The sequence below is a fragment of the Triticum aestivum genome, chromosome 3B, assembly GCF_018294505.1.
Source record: "Triticum aestivum cultivar Chinese Spring chromosome 3B, IWGSC CS RefSeq v2.1, whole genome shotgun sequence".
In the NCBI taxonomy this organism is placed as follows: domain Eukaryota; kingdom Viridiplantae; phylum Streptophyta; class Magnoliopsida; order Poales; family Poaceae; genus Triticum; species Triticum aestivum.
In genome coordinates, this window is record NC_057801.1 from 789,015,450 (window position 1) to 789,031,364 (window position 15,915).

At 45.9% G+C, this 15,915-nt stretch overlaps 2 non-coding genes across 2 annotated transcripts; both read right to left on the reverse strand.

The window, feature by feature from the left end:
- Positions 1-9,666: 9,666 nt before the first annotated feature.
- Positions 9,667-9,824, reverse strand: LOC123072957 (U1 spliceosomal RNA). The gene has a single exon (XR_006435495.1). It is a non-coding gene; the product is annotated as a U1 spliceosomal RNA (small nuclear RNA).
- Positions 9,825-15,041: 5,217 nt separating this feature from the next.
- Positions 15,042-15,202, reverse strand: LOC123072960 (U1 spliceosomal RNA). The gene has a single exon (XR_006435499.1). It is a non-coding gene; the product is annotated as a U1 spliceosomal RNA (small nuclear RNA).
- Between the last annotated feature and the right edge of the window lie 713 nt (positions 15,203-15,915).

Below are 15,915 nucleotides of genomic sequence, written 5' to 3' on the forward strand. Positions count from 1 at the left end.
CAAACACATGCATGGCACACGATTTAAGCTTTGAGGTCCTTTCAATTGAAAGATTTTCATGAAAAGGAAATGCTTTGTAGGGAAATTATTTGGAGCAATGGAAGGAGATCACTGATACCTTTCACACATTTTTTGTGTGTATTTAGTCAGAAACATCAGCCCCCCCCCCCCCCCCCCCCCTCTCAACAATATGGTCATAAATATGATCTCATAGTGATGTTCCACACCCTTTGTAGACTATTGAGATGTCACATAAATATATATATACATGAACAGCATGTTGACAGTCACTCACGCAAATTCCCTAATGCTCAATCATGACATGAACACATGTGTGAGTTAAATGAACCACTAACTTTGGCATGCCATCTTGGTTAGTTAGACATAGTAAAACATAGTACTCCGACATGTCATCTTTTTTGCGAATACAAAATACTGATTTTTCATCATTTACACCTCTTCTTTAAAAAAAATAGTTTTCTTGCTCACCTAAATGTATTTTACAAACTAACAGTTTTAGGACTGTGCACAATGCGGGTCACTCCTAGTAGAATAGGATAATCACATGTGGTCAAAATTGAAGAAATGCACGGATCCACAAGCTGATAAAAAGGAAGAATTTAACAAACACATACCCACATGTCCATAAAAAGGCAAGCAGTGAGGTGCCATCATACTCACCGTGCCCAAACTACTCACGTAAGTCCTCAATTTCATAGCCTCCGATTTTGATTCCTCTAGAGATTTTAATCATGCCTCATGCTATTCATACATAGAGGGAGTGTATATTTCACCACATCCATATTTGTCCTTAGTCTTGGAAGGAATCATGATTTTCTCTTCCGCATCACTGTTCTGTGTCACGAGCAACTTATTCATTCGTCCAACCTTGTTCAAAATGACTAGTTGGGTGTTGGAGACACCATTCAAGTGCAGCCCCAAGGAACACAGATTTTGATAGGTACATTGCACACTTTCTCACACGATCTGTGGAGCCCAAACACCAACAACAATGTGGCAATTGTCGTCCAAGAGACTACCAACATTGGAGCACAAACACGGTGCATGGTGAAGCCTCACGTGCGATGCGAAGGCGCAGGCCATGACCGTGTTGTGCTGGTGCGTGGCCGGTGACCAGGTGTGCACCGGCCCCGATGAAAAGATCATCATTATGTGGCGTCGACAGTCGCGCGGCAGCCTTGCCATGGTCGGCGCTGATGGACGCCACGAGGGCCTCATGAAATGCATCCAAGCCTCCCTGTGCACGGCAGCAATGGCTATATGGTGTACAGCGGCGGGCTAGACAGGAGCATTAGTCTGATGAGTGCCGAATGGGGCCAATGGTGACGAGCGTCCACGATAAACGGCTGTGTGTTCTTGAGGTGAAGTGTGTGATGTGTCCATGATAGAAGTGTGTACATTTTGCCGGAGGAAGCGTGTTCTTGAGATTCTTTTTGGTTTGATTTTCACTGTTTGGCAGTACTGGATGCCCGACATGGTGATTATCGTAGATAGGAGGATTTAAATTTTAAAGAGTGACACAAACTAGTGAGGTTGGGTGTAAAATGGTCATTAGCTGTAAAGTGACTGTGCTAATATTGGGAGACTTCTAAAGTTTTAATGCATCCGTTGAGTTGAACATTTTACCGTAGATCTGTTAATGTGTCACCTTCTTCAGGTGAAATTTCCAGGCCCAACTCGCAACAATTGGCTCGTGCTTAATCTGCAAACATTAGCCATGTCCTGGTACACAAAACGGTCCCTTGCTCTGGAGTCTGGACTCATGAATCATACATACTGAATCTTTGTTGGTGCCTGCGCATTTTTTTCGATAAAGGACATTTCATTGAATAGATATATCGAGGTGATACAATCGCATCGAAAGAAAGCCCGGCCTCTGCATAGCTAGATGCACACAACCAAAAAGTCAAGAGTGCCCTAAGAATAAAAATAATTCGGTACAAATCAAAGCAAATAAATCATGTCGAGGCTAAGGTGCGGTAGATCCTATCCGTAGATCACACCGCCATCCATGGGGGTAGAAAACCTCCCTGGCTGAACGCTCCAGCCGTGTAGACGCCATCATAAAAAGGTCCCTGTCCTCCGGCCTCTGCAGGATAGACCAAGTACGGAGCCATCGTGTACAAACATGAATAACCTGCATAGGAGATGAGACACATTTGTTATTAAAGATCACATCATTCCTGGTAAGCCACAATGCCCAGCATAAGGCCGCCGCTCCCACGAGAATGTGTGCAGAAAATTGTTTATCAATACCCCGCAACCAGTTGCCAAACATATCCGTGCACTACATGGTGGGTATAAATTAGAAGCTACTTGAACTATGGCCCAAACTGCCCGAGCGAATTCGCACTCAAAGAATAAGTGTCTAATAGTCTCATCATGTTGGCAAAAGACACATGTCTTAGAACCATGCCAGTTTCGTCGTGCCAGATTATCTCTAGTTAGGATGACTCCTCTATGTAGAAAGCAGATGAAAATATTCATTCTTAGAGGAATTTTGAGCTTCCACAATTTCCTGTTATCAACTGGAACATCACAATGAACCATTGCATCATACATGGATTTGACCGAAAATTTGCCATTCTGATGCAAGTTCCATCGAAAGACGTCCGGCTCACCTGACAGTTGAATGTCCTCCAGACGAGTGAGTAATTCATTCCATGCTGCCAGGCGAGGGCCAAGAAGGTCCCTACGGAAAAAAATATCCGGGTTTTGTTGTCCTAAAACTTGTTTGATCGTGACAAATTTATGTCTGACAATCCTGTACAAGCTCGGATATTGCACCGAAGTGGGTTGTTTCCTAGCCAGGTGTCTTCCCAGAATCGAACCTGAGAACCATCCCTAACCGAGAAGGTCCCAAATTTGAAAAAGAATTCCTTGGCCTTCATCACGCCACTCAAAAAATGCGAATCCCCGGGTTTCCAATGAACTTGAGAAATGGCATTTGATCCCACATACTTGTTGCGAATGATCTCTTGCCATACCCCATTCTCAGAGAGTAGTTTGTAAACCCACTTGCTGAGAAGAGCAATATTTTTTATCTCAAGGTCTTGAATTCCCAGCCCCCCTTGACTTTTAGGTCTGCATAATACGCTCCACCTAGCCTGTCTATATTTCTTGGATTCATTATCGCACTGCCAAAAAAATCTGGATCTAAAGTAATCTAGTCGCTGGAGAACCCCTTTCGGTAGGTGGAAGAATGACAACATATAAAGAACCATGTTGCTTAGGACAGAATTGATCAAGATCAAACGTCCCCCGTAAGACAAGAGTTTGGCCTTCCAACTGGCAAGACGTTTCTCAAGTCTCTCTTCCACATGCTTCCACTCAGCGATAGTTAAACGCCGATAGTGTATGGGAATACCCAGATATCGAATCGGAAACTGCCCGAGCTGACATCCAAAAATCTCAGCATACTCAGGTGCTGATTCTGCAGCATCGCCGAAGCAAAAGAGTGCCTCAAAAGCACATAGGAGCAACTTGAGATTTCTAGCCTTGTCTAGATCATGATCCAAGAAAAGGATAGTGTCATCCACGTATTGTAGAATAAATAGACCATCTTCTACCAAGTGTGGAATGACACCACTAATTTGATCGTCCAGCTTAGCCCGCTCAACATGGGTAGCTAGCATGTCGGCCACAATGTTAAAAAAAATAGGAGAGGCGGGGTCCCCTTGGCGAAGCCCCTTCCTTGTCTGAAAATAGTTGCCAACATCATCATTTACTTTTATGGCCACACTGCCTCCAGAAACAAAGCTCTCGACCCATCGAAACCATTTTGGTGAAAATCCCTTCATGCGCAAAGTTTGCAACAGAAAGGGCCACTTAACTTTATCATACGCTTTTTCAAAATCTATTTTAAGAATGACACTATTCAACTTTTTCCGGTGAAGCTCATGTACAGTTTCGTGCAGGACGGCCACTCCATCTAATATGTTGTGGCCTTGCATAAATATTGTTTGAGTGGGCTTTACGACATGGTCAGCCACCCCGTTCAACCGATTAGTTGCGACCTTCCTAAAGATTTTAGAACTTATATTCAGAACGCAAATCGGTCGATATTGTTGAATACGATTAGCCTCCTTAATCTTGGGCAATAGGATAATTTCCCCAAAGTTTAAACGAGAAATATCAAGGTCTTCAGTATGCAGTTGGTTAAACAACGGAACCAAGTCTGCCTTAATCACGTCCCAAAAACATTGATAGAACTCTGCGGGAAAGCCATCCGGACCCGGAGCTTTGTTGTGTTCCATTTGAAACACCGCGGTTCGAATTTCCTCCTCTGAGAACGGGGAGGTTAGGAATTCATTTTCCGCTTCCGTAACTTGAGGGATGTCATGAGTAACAGATTCATCCAACTGAAAATTTGTTTCAGCCGAAGGTCCGAAAAGCTCCTTGTAGTACTTAGTAATGAAAGTTCTAAGTGGTGCGTCCCCCTCAATTCAGCCTTCCTCCTGGTCAAGGGAGAATATGCGTTTCTTTCTATGTCTGCCATTGGCAAGCATTTGAAAGTATTTTGTATTATCATCACCTTGCACAAGCGAATCCGCCTTGCAACGTTGGTACCATTTAATCTCTTCCTCGCGTAATAGGCGGGCAATCTGCTCATTTAGATTGCTTTTTTGCTCAATCTCAACAGCAGACAGAGGCCTGACCTCCGCTATTTTATCAAGGGAATCGATTAAGGTAGATAGACATAGTTTTTCTTTTTTGTAAATGCCAACAGTATGCTTGGCCCATCCACGAAGGAATCGGCGCAAGGAGCGAATTCGATTGTTTCATCGTTGAATGGGTGTGTTACCACGAGGATGACGTGCCCACACTTTCTTAACAAGGTCATGAAATCCCTCTCTAGTGAGCCATCCCAGCTCAAATTTAAACCGGTGATGGTCAGAACTTGGGATTGGTTGTCCAAAATTGGTTAGCAAAGGAGCATGATCCGATAATGCCTCAATACGTTCTAGAGCCCGAACCGATGCTAGGGGATATTTATATTCCCAGTCAGTGGTAACTAGCACTCGATCAAGTTTTTCAAATGTTGGTACTGATTGGTGGTTGGCCCAGCTATACTAAGGACCAGACATCGTGATCTCCCTCAGGTCCAGGCTGTCAATAACAGCATTAAAGAGGAAAGGCCACCTAGTATCAAACCGGTCATTGTCTTTTTCCTGCTGATATCGAAGGATATTAAAATCCCCCCAATTAACATGTGGTGGGGATTGTCTCGACAGGTATTAATAAGTTCTTTTAGAAATGCAAACTTAAACTCCTCTTGAGCGGCGCCATATACATCCACCAGACTCCAAAGGAAGTTGTCGGACTTGTTTTGAAGGTGGAATTTGATATGATAATCCCCCTTTGACGTGGACAATAGTTGCAAGTAAGTAGAGTTAATACCTAGCAATATTCCACCGGACCTGCCGGTCGGCGGCAATACGTGCCATTCATAATCCAAACCACTTGAAAAGTGGTCGAGAGTACTTGTTGGAAAATCACGTTTGCCCGACTCCGTGATAGCTACAAAATCCAACGCATGATCCTTTACACAATCGACAATGTGTTTGTGTTTAGCCAAGTCACCAAGGCCTCTGCTATTTCAAAACATGCCTCTCATGCTGAACCAATTTTTTGTTTAAAGACCTTCGCCTTTTTAGAAGAGTGCCCTCTTTTCTTTGCTGAGTTAGACTTGTTCTTGCGCACCGAAGCGACAAGCTCACAAAGCGTAGTGTCGCGTACAATATCGTCAAGGTCTACTTCAGTCGTGTCTTTAACTAAATGAGAGAAGCTTGCCTTCGTGATTGGCATCAGCGTCCTCATCCTCCTCATCTGACACGAGAGGGTCAACAAAGCTCGACAATTTAGGAACAACCGTAAGCCGGTCTAACTCCACTTGTTTAAGAGCCTTAACCAAAAAATCTACCTCTTGCTCATTACGTCCTAGTGACACGCCAAGTCTAGTTATATTTGAAGAAACTTTGGATTTATCAAAAGACATAAAGGATTTGCGAGAAGGGGTACCTTCGAAGTCGAGGTTGCGGACAGCCGTCCTACGCATGGCCTTCACCATAGAGTCCTCATCGGTGGCTGCTGAACCATCAGTCCCGATGTAATGACGCCCGCCGCGCCTCAGCGGCGAAGGAGAAACATTGGACGCCGAGCCCATCCCGGCGCCTCCGAGAGGCGGAGTAGTCAGCTGCTGCGATGATGAAGACATCCCAGCGACCCCGAGAGGCGGAGTAGACAACTGTGAAGATGAAGAAGAAGATGGGCTGCTCCTCAACCTCCTCGAGTCCGGATGCCGACGCCCCCTGGTGACGAAGGAGTAGATGACAGCGCTCGCAGCTGCGCCATGGCCGACTCCTGGCCAGCTCGAACGGCCGGGGAGAAGATCACTCCCCGACGAGTCGGAGAGCCAGGTGCTGGCAACGGTGGCGACGATGTAGCACTCGCATTGACCCCCACAGGTGCCACCCTCTCAGGTATAGGGCACGCATGGCCCGCCTCGTCAAGGGGCGGTGCGTACCCGTGAGTCGGAGTCGGCGGCGCCAAAGACAAAGGAGCCGACGTCGTCGAAGGGGCAGCCATAGACGAAGAAGCCGGTGCCGTCAAAGAAGACCCCATTAATGATGAAGAAACAGCCGTGGCAGGGAGACCACGATGAGGGTTCGATGGTGTGACGGCACTGGTCATCTGCATGGGCACCACTCCGCCCGTGGTAGGAAGGGCTGAAGAGTTGTTGAGAGATGATTTGGGTTTAGACCTCTTGCTTGGATCGTTGCTCTTCACTGTATCCTCCCTGTCATGCCCCTTGTCTCCCCCTGGATCATCGCCGTGCTCCCAGACTCGAGGCACAAAATCACTATCAACCGAGAAATCTGATTTTTCCAGACTGTACCGGAACTCATAACCTTTTCTTTGAACCACCACATTGGTAGAGAGAGAGTCAATTGTGCTGCTTTTGAAGGCATCAAGGTTCAGCACGGCTACCTGGATACGAACAATTCCTCTCCGGCGTAAACAGAGAGATCGACGTCGAGAGTAGCGCCAATCACCGAGCCAACCGCCCACAGACCCAAGAAGTGTCAGAGAGCGTGAGGCACCCCATGCACATGGACCTAAATAGGTATGAGCTCAAACGGTGTGGTATCTCCTCTGGCTTCCAAGGCTTGAACTCGATAGTGACATTGTGAGACTTGATGAAAACTACAAACCCAGTGACCCTGTGTACAACTTCCTCACTCGGGAAGGACATGAGAAAAGCGTCCTGGCCGTGCGGTATGGCCTCCCACGTCCACTGCAGTTGGTACTGTGCAATCTTAGCAACTTCTGCCTCCACGATACTGGGAGTTATAGAGCCACCAGAAATAGATACCAACGCCGTCAGTGAATCCTGTGGTGCAAGGTCCTCCCTGCAGACATTGTCGGGCATCTGAAAAAAAGCCATACTTTCAGTTCCGTAACCACATAGCATCGCCACCGGCTTCGGCATCTTGAGAGCAGGGCAGCACCGCAAAGTCATTGGATGATTAGTCTTGTTGCAAATAAAACAAAACTGTTGTGTCTCGCAGTCATCATTTGTGTGCCCTGCAGACTGGCACTTAGAGCACCACACCTTCTTAGGAATTGTTGCACCCTCAGATGCCCCTGAAGGTTGAATCGTAGGTGTAGGGTGCTGTTGCATTGGTCCTAGTTGCATATGCGTGTACTGGCTGTGACCCGCAACCATCATACACGAAGGGGGCATTGCAGGCACCTGCACTGATGGCGGCAACAAAGGGACCGCAGGTGGGGGAGTGGTAGATGGCAGAGCTGCTCCCTGGTGCGTCTTCTGACGGCCACCCTTGCTTCCCTTTGGCTTGCGAGGTCGTGCAGCAGCAGGGCCTCCAGTGGCAGCAGAGTTGTGTGGCGGCCTGGCGTTGAAGCTGGGAGCCATCTGCATCCCGGCAGGAGCACCATGATGCTGCACATAAGCGTCCATTGCAGGATGGAAAGCTGCCGACTGCTGATGTTGCTGCGCAAAGCCAGTCGTTGGTTGAAGAAGATACGGCGGTTGCGGCACAAACTGACCCGAGGTCCCAAAAAACTGCTGCTGGAACGGCGCCTGATGCGAAGTGGACTGCTGCACCGGCTGTTGAAGCACTGGCGGCTGCTACACCGGCGCGAAAGGTCCCGGCGGTGCATAGGGATGCGCGACCTGCACCGGCTGGTAAACTCCCGGCGCGAAGCCAGGAGCGCCTCCCGACGGCGAAGCGATTGGCTGAGAGGAACTTAAAGTCGGATTAGACTGGTGGCCGATGGAGGTGCCCGGCGGCGCGGATGATGGGTCGCCGCGCGTCATTGCTGGGCAGCGGACGATAGCCACGAAGGAACGATTGAACCTAGGGTTGGCTGCCTGCTCTGCCCGGTTCCACAAGTGTCCAAGCCAACGGCTGAGATTGACCATCCGGAGCCGACGCCCAGGATACGTCCGATCACATGTCAGACCTGAAACAGCCGCAGAAGACGGATCGAGATTTCAAACTATGGTCGTCTTGGTGCTCCGCCCAGCCTGACCCGAAGAAAGCGCTGGCGAACATAATTCCGGCGAGGCCTCCCCATCTCCGAGACACACCTGCGGCAAGAGATCACCGAGAGTTCTTGGCGGCGATGCCCAAGGAGGCGGGATGGGGCCGATCCAAGGCTTGATCAGCGGTCTTGACCGGACGGGCACACCGGAGACGCCGCGGTTGGCCGCGGCAAGAATCATCGGTGACTCCTTCGATCCTGGCACATCCACGATAGCATCCGACGTAGAAGCCACCACGATCTCCGCCGAGTCCAGCGACGGTTCTCCGTTCTTGTCGGACCTGCAAACACGAAAAACCTCACCGGTCCGTCGAGACGACGTTCTCTCCCACACCCTCGACGCTGGTGTAGGGTAACCAATGTCCGCCCAGAACTCAGCTGCCAGTTCCTCGTCAGTCTTCCTCCGGCGAACAGCCGAAGGCTGCAGGGTAGAGGCGTCGATGGAGGAGTCTTCAACCGCATGCACCACCTCCTCCGCATCAGTAGAACCTAGCCAAGAGAACCGAGATCCGGTTTCCGCCGGCGGCGGCAGCAACCAGCATGGCGCCAGCGTGAGCAGTCGCCTAGAGGCGAGCCGCATCGCCCCAGCGTGATCCAGCCTCGTCGCTTCCTACACCAAACTCACCTTCTTGTTCAAATTTGAAATCTCCCAATTTAAATTTCTAGCGCGACGGTTGCTGATCTATCCAATTGTTTCGTGGACTTGCAAGAACCAAACCGGCTGATTTTTTTCATACATTGAGCCACCGTGTGTTCTATTTCTCTCACAAAATTGCTGCTTGTCATGGATGAAAGCTAAACTGGGGCGGCTTGCTTCTTCTATTTCTTGCCTCAATACCCATCCACACATGTCAGATTTTCATCATCTTGGGAAAAATCTTTATTGCTTGTTCTTTTGGGCACAAGCAATAAGCCAAATCCTGAAACATATTTTATGAGACGACATTTGCACAGATGATTGTACTCCTTCACTGTCACTAGTAAATAAAAATAACTATAATAGATATTCTCTTGAAAGGAAATAGACATCCATACAGACTTCTATATATTTAAATAAGTTTACAATTTCATAATTTAGCAGGGGCCACGCGGACGGGTACCCCCTCTATCAGAAATTATGACATCCACTCTCCCAAGGGAGATGGTAGATCAACACACTCACTACGTGCAATGTGAGCCATTGATCTAGGCCATGAGACTTCTTGATCGCCCATAGACCCTGTCCAGGTAAGTATGTTTAAAGGTCTCCCTACCCTCTAGTAATATACTCATATTTACTGTGCCAATTTTGTTAATCTTTCCGTGTGGGACTAAACCAAACGTAATTACCATACTGGCTAGCCGACATTCGGTTAATCCATTGGTCTAACAGAAAGGCCCAAGGATTCAAGGGCCCACTTGCGTCTAGCCCATTAAAACAGAGCCACAAGGAAAAGTCGGTCTCTTGCACGATCAGTGGGGTGACCGATCTTGCGTGCCTCGAGTCCGTGCGCGCCCACGACGACGCCACCGACGCCGTCGCCGCCGACTGCGGGGTTGTCTACTTCATCGTGTTGCCTGGGAGAGCGGCAAGGCCGGGCCTGCCGGCACTGGTGCACACTCTCTCTTGGCCATCCGCGTCCCGCGCCCAACGGCCTGTCATGGAACGCCGGTGCCGCGGGGCGGCGCGTGTAGGCAGCCGTTTCGGACGTGCACGTCCTTGGGTAGGACCTGGTGTGCACCGGCTCCGCCGACAAGACCATCGGCCGTAGCGCCATCGGAAGTCACGAGGGCCCCATCAAATGCATCCAGGCCTCCCTGTGCAGGGCCAGCAATGGATATATGGTGTACATGAGCGTGCTTGACAAGAGCATGAGAGTTTGGTGGGTGTCGAATGGGGCAACACGATGAAGTGCGCGATTCGTAGCACTGCGTGACTTGGTGACTATCGTAGAGTGGAGGATTTGAATTTTAAAGAGTCACACTAAATAGTCATAGGTTGGGTATGAAACGGCTGTAAACTGTATAGTATAGCACCCTATACTCTGGTTTCCATATATATTCTGAATACAATGGGAAGGGTTAATAGTGCTTGCTGTGTTATTATGTTCTCTCTCTGTGCGATTGATATGTATTTACTTCTTCTCAAACAAGATTTACTTCCGCTTTAAAACCCGGCCTTCTCTTGGTAAAGGTTAGTTTATTTTTTTTAAACATGATATACACACCCTCTGGTCCCAAAAACAATCTTCTTGTGGGTCTTAGCCCTTAGGGCATCTCCAAAGCAGACCCTCAAACCTCCCTTGTACGAGTCCGGACCACAGTGTCCGGACCACTTTTGTCTTCTAATGGGGACCCTTATATATCCACTTAGCAGTTCGGACGTACGAATTCCAGTATCCGAGCAACAAATATGGGGGACTATGCGGGAGTCCGGACATTCACTTGACCAACCAAAAGTAACCATACTATCCTCCTATCTTTTGTCTCTCTTCACATGCATGGTCCCCCTATTCTTTCTCTCCTCCCAACCGGACATCACACGGCCAAAAACCTTCACATGCATGGTACCCATCTCCTCCCTCTCCTCCCAGCCGAATTAATTTGAGAATAGCACTGGATGACCGTCTCCCGCATCATGTCCACGGACCATGTCCGAACAAAAAAGAGGAACATTTGCGGTTTCCGTTTGCGGGTGCGCTGGAGATGCTCTTATATGTTTAGTGTATTCAACAATTTAATACTCACCGAAATATGCACAATGTGGTACATGAAATATTGACTAGGAGCAAGTACAAGTGTTGAAAGTGAAAACACACACACAGACTCACAAGCCGATAAAAAGGCTAGGGGTGAGGTGCCCTCCCACTCACAACGCCCAAACTATAAATGTACATGTCGGGTCTTAGTTACTATAGCCTCGAGTTTGATTCGTATAATTTTTCTGAACATACACCATTCTTACATAGAGTGAGTGGATGTTGCACCGCATCTAGTTTTGTTTCTTAGGCTTGGAAGGCATTAGGATTTACTCTTCTGGGTCATGCCCTAGTTCAACTAGCTAATTGCTTCATTCAAGGATGGGCAGATGGGTATTTCAGATACCATCTATGTGCAACGTCAAGGAACACATGATATCAGTGGGTACGTAGCATTCTGGTCTGCAATCTTTGGGTCACAAACACCAACAAGATAGTTGCAATTCTGGTCCACGAAGCTATCAAGAAGTAGGCATGGAATAAACCATGACTGCGGTGCTCCCATGATTACTTTGAGCATCCTAGAGATCCTAAGGTCCATATAGCAAATACAACATATGTATGCTTCTAAAAGAAATATCACCGACAAGGTAGAAATTAGTGCACGGACAAAGACTTATTAGTAAGACCTAAGATATAGAATTCTTTGAATGGAACGACTTCGTAAGTAGCAAATGTGGGGTATGGAATTTTTTGGATCATAGGAAGGAGATCAAAAAAAAATAGTATGAATACCTTTCCTACACTTTTTGTATAAGTTTTTTTGTCGAAACAAGTCATGCAAAACATACCGACATGACCATAACTCCCAGTGACCTAACATGCCCTTTATGAATATCAAGACATCACAAAAATAACGACCAATCATCAATACTACCCGCTGGAATGCATTACCTAACACAAATCCCCCTTATCAGCGAGTCTTACTTAGCATGGGACACGCGAAATTAATTTACAGGTATCTATAAACAGGCACCAACTGACAATCCTCAAGAAATGAATAAAGCGGCAGGACAATGTGTGAAGACCAACCACCCGCAACCCCTTGCATCAACAGTAGACGAAAACTACTCATAGTGCGAGTAACATAGATAACATGCATGCCACATAGGCAAAATGATTGTGCATCAAGTAATTAAAGAGATGTGAGGCAAATTGAGTAACATAATATGTTACCATCATATAACTGCTTCCCAATGAAAAATTACTCTACAAAGTAATAAATGAAGATATCTATGTTATCACAGATATGAAGATACCCACTATGGAAGCGTAACATAGATAGAAAACGAAAGCACTCGAGAGGAACACAATCAATGTATGCAAAGGATGGCCGCAACACGCACCCAAAAATCGTACACACCCACGTCCCAATAACTATATGTACCATTTCAAAGTATGTAAATCGAATTAAAACTAGATTTTTTTTTCAAAACCCCCCAAAAAGATACATTTCAAGGTATAGGGAAATTAGCATTTGATTTTTTTTAATTCATTTTAGTCATGACATAGAGGTTTTTATCAATTAAAAAGCTTAATATTGCTTACCTCGTTATACTCTTACTCGTTTTGTGATCTGGTACGTGTGTACTTCTTATGAAATAAAACCATCCTCTAATGTTCATATTCTTTTGCTAGTGAGAACTCGCTCATGTTTAGTAAAACTGATCGAAGATTATGATTTATAATCATGGACACATCCTCTTTTAAGGATATTTTTTTTATCTTTTACACCTAAACATATTTTAGAAATTAATAACTTGTGTGGACTAGTCTTGGTTGAATAGGACGATCACATGTGCTAAAATTGAAGAAACACATGTACTCACAAGCCAATAAAAAGGGAAACAGAAGAAATACGTAGACTCACAAACTGACAGAAGGGCAAGTAGTGAAGTGCCCTCATACGCAATATGCATAAACTATATATATACATGTACACCTATATCCTTAATTTCCTAGTGTCTATGTTTTGATTCCTCTAGAGATCATGAACATACAAGATTCATACATCAAGGGAGTGGAAATTGCACCACATCTAGATATGTCGCCCAGGCATGTAAGGTATCGTGATTCACTGTTTATGTCATATAAATGTTCCATGAGCAACTCGGTTACTTGAACAGTGTACAGGGTGACCAGATGGGTGTTGTAGACACCATTCATTTCAAATGTCAAGGAAAACATGGTATTGGCGGGCACATAGCTTTCTTTCGGCTACCATCATGGAGTAAACAACGAAAACACGGTGGCAATTCGTTCCCTAGAGATTGCTAAGAACTCGGTGTGGAAAAACCCACAACTAGGGCATTCATGTCTAAAATCCTAGAAGTCTAGGATCACGAGGTTGACGTAGTAAAAATAGAAACATTGTTTACACAAACACAAACTTGGCCCACAATATAAGACTTAAGGTCTTCTGAATTGAAAGATTTCATAAGAAGGAAATGTTTTGTATGTAAATTATTTCGTTCCGTGGAAGAAGATCACCGGTATTTTAACTAAAGATTTTTTATATGATTCTTTTGGGCCAAAAAAACACAACTTCCCTCAAATAAAAAAACGCAGCGATATGGTGACATGGTCGTAAATATGGATGTATAGTGATCTACCATACCCTTTATGTACTACTAAGATGCCACATAAATATATACTTGAACATCATGTTGACAGCCACTCACCCAAATTTCCCGATTCTCACTCATGACACGAACATAATTGAGAGTTCAATGAAAAATTCTATCTTGGTTAGCTACTAATGAGTCCAATTTTTGTGACATTCTACTACCTCTATTTCGTTCCATAGAATAGGATTCTTCAGATTTATCACGTTCGCGCACCTTTTTCTGTATGCTGTCACTAGGATGTTATGTACAGGAATTATTTGATTATAAGGAAAATGAAAGAGGACCAACTTATGGTGATAAATTACACTAATCAATGTCATAAAAATATTACCATCAAGATGCAAGTCAAATGGGAGAAGAAACAACCCACGCTGAAAGCTCCAGGACGATCGACGGCATCGAATACTTCATCCCTCGATGGGTCGGGGATCAGAGACATAACACATCCAGAAATTCACCCAAAACGCATGCCGGCAGATCAGTTTGGTTCATGGATTCCAGAGAATTACCAAACAGGCTTAACCAAACTTCTCCAACTCGCCGGCAATTTTTATTTCACCGCAGCTTTGTGGTGTGTGTCTTCTTTCTCTCTCAAAAATTGATGCTCGAAACAATCGATCGGACTAAAGCGATGTTGGTTGCAATCATCATGGACCAAAATTATGTACCGATCTGCCGTCTTGCGTTTTTGCTTCAATGTCATGGACACACATTCCACACATGCCATTATTTTCATATTTTCAGCACAAATCTTTATTCTAGTTGTGTGTTCTTTTCGGTACATATCAAACCAGATCTTGCAATATATTCCTTGCAGGCAACAATTTTACGAGACTGGGTAAACAAATCTTAATTCTGAGACAACAATGATTAGGTTAGAGGAAAAAAGGTTGACGGGAAAGCCAATCTTGATTCTGACGCAACTCAGAGAAACTTTACGTCCATCTTATCAGGCCGCATGCAGGTAGCACTAATTTATTTTCTTTAACATAAAACTGAACGCAACTTTATTTTTGAAAACAAATTTGTATATACCAAGGATAATATATGAAGTGAAACACAAAGTTTTATATTTATTCACATGTTGATGGGGGGCGCGTGAGAGCGTATTCCCCTCTAACACAAATTGTGACGTCCATTCTCCCACAAAGAGGAGAGGGTAAATCAATGCGCACTATATGCAATGCGAACCATTGTTTTACGCCATGAGCCTTATTGATCGCTCATAGACCCAGTCAAGGTAAGTATGTCGAGAAGTCGTCCTAGCCTCCGGTTATATACTCGTCATCCCCAAGCGAAACTTTTTTAATCTTTTCGTGTGGTCTATCTCAAGTTTTCCGTACCCACCCCATCCGTCCAAGAAAGGCCGACAGATTCATGGCCTCGGGTTGCATCTTGCCCATTAATACAAAGCTAGCCTCTTGCACGATCTTGTCGAAAAAAGAAAAGGCCAGCCTCTTGCAGGATGTCGTAGGGACACCCAGCGGCTCCTGCCGTCGTCTTCTCTTGCTCTGAACTGAAGAGCTTGATATGGCTACCCGGCCGGAGGTGTCCGCGTCGTTAACTATTGCTGCTCGTTGCAGGTGTTTTCCAGGTGCGCCGGGGTATGATGTAAATTATAACTACATTTTGATCACGTCCAAATGTCTTGTCATGGACTTTGGTAGCTATCTCAACTTGATCGATCGCCATCCTGGTGTCTGCTTGGCAGCCCAGCTGTTCCGATCGGATCAAAACATCGCAAGACCACGCACCAGGTGGTGGCTCCTTTGGCATCCGGCTAGTAGCATGCATGGTTGCACATGGCCTAGTAATTGTATGTACACAAGTAGTAGGTCAAGTATTAGTGACTAAGCTCAATACAATTTGCCTTGTGGACTCACTAGGTGATTAGGGCATCTCCAACGTCAAACCTCAAACCGTCCGCTTACGTCCGAACCACGTGGTTCGTAAGTGTTGTG